This window comes from Elephantulus edwardii, unplaced genomic scaffold (assembly GCF_000299155.1).
Source record: "Elephantulus edwardii isolate Elephantulus edwardi_28Jun2011 unplaced genomic scaffold, EleEdw1.0 scaffold00009, whole genome shotgun sequence".
Lineage (NCBI taxonomy): Eukaryota > Metazoa > Chordata > Mammalia > Macroscelidea > Macroscelididae > Elephantulus > Elephantulus edwardii.
The window spans coordinates 6,061,910-6,065,216 of NW_006399759.1; the positions used below are offsets into that span (position 1 = coordinate 6,061,910).

The window sequence follows — 3,307 nt, forward strand, 5'->3', positions numbered from 1 at the left end:
GAATCAAGAAAATGAAAAAGATTAATTGAGGAATCCTTAGCCATATGATTGAAGAATGTGGAGGCTTGGACAAAACTGAAGCTTTACAAAAGCATGAATATGAGAGTATATACAAGGCTTCATGAAGCTTGATTGAGAAATGTTTCTCTGTCGAGGAAGAAGAGGCTCAGAATGTTGACCCAGAAGTTACATCTGAAGGGTGTGCCTTGCAAGTTCAGGATGGTACCACTGGGAACTTTTAAGTTTATACAGCTGAGTAAAAAAGCTTTTTATTGGGCACCATGTTCAGTATAAGTTTCTTACTTTTCATCTACTAAAAACTCTTTATAAATGTGGTTTGTTAACATATCACTTTTTTATAAGGAAACAATACTTAGTTTCAGATTGTACTTATGTTTTTTGAAACCTCTCCTTTCATTGGATTGTTTATTTCTATGTGGATTTTCTTATCTGGAAGTATCCTGTAAATAAAGATTATGTTCCATTCTTTAAAAAAAAAAGAGAAGTGGGGATGGCCACAGAGCCAGAATTGGAGGAGCAGGGCTGCCCTGCGTAGGCTGCCCTTGCTGGTGTGTGAGAAGTCCAACTTTAACCACGATAAGTCACGCCACCAACATCTTGTGCAGACACATTATCATAATTACAGGGTTTCATTTCTGATTCCTGAATGTGGGATACTATCAAAAGAGCTCAAAAGCCTTGTTATGGAAACTGGATCTTATTACTTTGTGAAGAATTTACCTCTTCATGAATTAATTTCACCAGAATTCCTCAACACTTTTGCAAGGAAAGGTGCGTGCTATTCACTAACATACAATACAAATATTGGTGAAGATGATACTGTTGCCCTACTACCCACCGGTAAACTAGTTTTATCACTGGATAAAGACACTTATGAAGAGACTGGACTTCAAGGGCATCCATCTCAATATTTTGGCATAAGAAGCATGAAATTTATTGTTTCCATTGACTTGATGGATTTTCCCCCTAACACAGATTCCAAGAGCTATAAAAGAACATGTTGGTCCTTGAAAGAAAAGAAACCATAGAAATTTTATTTTCTTTTGGCCTGGCATTCAACAGGTGCAGAAGAATCAACAATGATGTCATACTTTTCTATTTACCAAATTAAAGAGCACCAGCCTTGCATAGCCCTGAACATGCTGGCAGATCTGCAGTGCCCAGTGCTTCACAGCCACACACACTCCAGGGTCAGCCCGAGGTGGCCTGCAGCTCCCAGGAGCTCTTCGACTGACTGGGAGCCATCTTCAGTCACGTCAACCTGAATAATGAATCTAATAATTTTGTATCAGCCTATTGCTGTCCTCAGCCAAATGCATTGGAGGCAAAAGCTTATTTATGCACATTCACTGGTTTCCTACTTCCAGAGAAAATCACTGTATTATTGGAACAGCTGCATCACTACTTTGACCAGCCCAACTTAGCTCCTTGGATTTTCTTGTGTGTTCAAGGCTTTGCAGTTAGCCCTGTTTCTTAGAGAGAACATGAACACGGTTTTCAAAAAGGAGGAGAACATTTATACAACTTTGTGAGTTTTAGTAATCAAGACTATTGACTTCAGATGGCTGTTGGGGCAAATGATGACTGTCCACCATAAAAAAAAAATAAACTAATTAAAAAAAAAGACGTGATTTTTGCCTTTGTTGCACTGAAGTAGATAGACATTCAGAAGCAGATCTAAATATACAGTCAGAATTAATGTATGACAAAATGATAGCATTTCAATTCATATCAAGATTGAAAGCAAAGGAAACGAAAATAGTATGCAACAGAAAATATTATTTTTTCTAAAGATAGGAGTGAAGCTCAACTGTTTAACTGCTGCCTCTGGGTTTTGAAGATTATGTGTCCACCATCTGGATACTGTATCATGTTGTATCATCTTTTCAGAAATAGATCTATTGCAGTCGGAAAAGTATATGTTCACCAGGCTGTAGGCACACATGAAATTCTAACTTTTGGAGAAGTTGCAGAAATTCTTCTTAGAACAGTTTTCTTATATATATGATGAACTAAGTAAGCAGTTACAGTAATTCAAAGTTTTTAAGACACACAGGGACACATTTAGCACTGTAAGTCAATGTCTCAAGAGCTGACTCTGAGGAAGTCTCTCCTAACACACTCCCACTCCGAGGCAAAAGACGACTCAACCAATGCTAACAAGTTTGAAACAATTTATAATTGACCCTTTGGAGGGATTTCAGAAGCTTGTAAATTGCATGGGAGGAGATTACCCATCTTTCTTCCTTGGAGGAGTCAGGGGATTTGAGCCACTTGCCTTTGGGTTAGTAGTGCAACAGCCTACCCACTAAGTCACCAGAACTATCTTTGAGGCAAAAGTTGCTGACATTTTTAATTTGCAAGGATGGTTTTCAGGCATCAGGTGCGGCAGTAATTCAGATCTAGCCAGTGAAGATCATTAGGTTCTTCCTGGTGTCATGGAAAACGAGACACACATTTGGGGACCTGACCTTGATGATACATGTGACAAGTCAGGGAGTTAATTGTGATAGTTCCTAGGATCATATTTTTGTTCTTAGGATCAATGCATGTGGGGTTCGTACAATGATTGTGTGGCCTCTTTTTTACCCTGATAGAACACTTAAAAAAATGATGGAAAAGATGCCATATTCTGGTGCCAGAAGTTTTGCGAGAACATTTTCACCATCCTATGCTACATTAACTCTAAGGGAGTCTGCATGACAAAATCACCCGATTGAGACGAAAACTTCAAGGAAGTCAGCCTCTCAGAACGTGTGCTTTCTCTGTGATTGTTCTTGGCCTTTCTGTAATTTCTCTTCTATTGTCTCTTTGTGTTTTCTATGTGGGACAGGAAAAAAAGGCTGTGTTCTTTAGATAAAGTGTTCCTACTAAAAGTTTGTTAGATGTTCCCAGAAAGAACCAAATGGAGATGACGACTTTGATACACAAACATTACCTCCGGTTCTTTTAGCATTACTAAAACTTCTCAAGAACAATATGATTTTAAGGGAATTCATGGATGCATTATAACAAAAAGAATTAATGGTGGAAATCCTAGAGATGACCACTCCAGAGATTCCTAGATTTCTAGGGCTTATAAGAACTTCTTCAAAGGAAAAACCCAAACCCTTGCCCCCCACCGTGAGAACACCAGGTGGAAGAATTGTTTATCTGTTAGGTAATGGTTGTTTGTGGCAGCCCCCTATTGGGAGAGGCCCTTACAGAATTCCAGAGCCTACAGATAAACCTCTTCCATATACTGGAAAATATGATGAATTTAATGCAAAACACCCTTATGGTTTTT

The 3,307-nt window shown here is 38.6% G+C and overlaps 1 pseudogene; it reads left to right on the forward strand.

The window, feature by feature from the left end:
* Nucleotides 1-569: 569 nt before the first annotated feature.
* On the forward strand, nucleotides 570-1,618 carry LOC102864233 (annotated as a pseudogene).
* The last annotated feature ends 1,689 nt before the right edge of the window (nucleotides 1,619-3,307 follow it).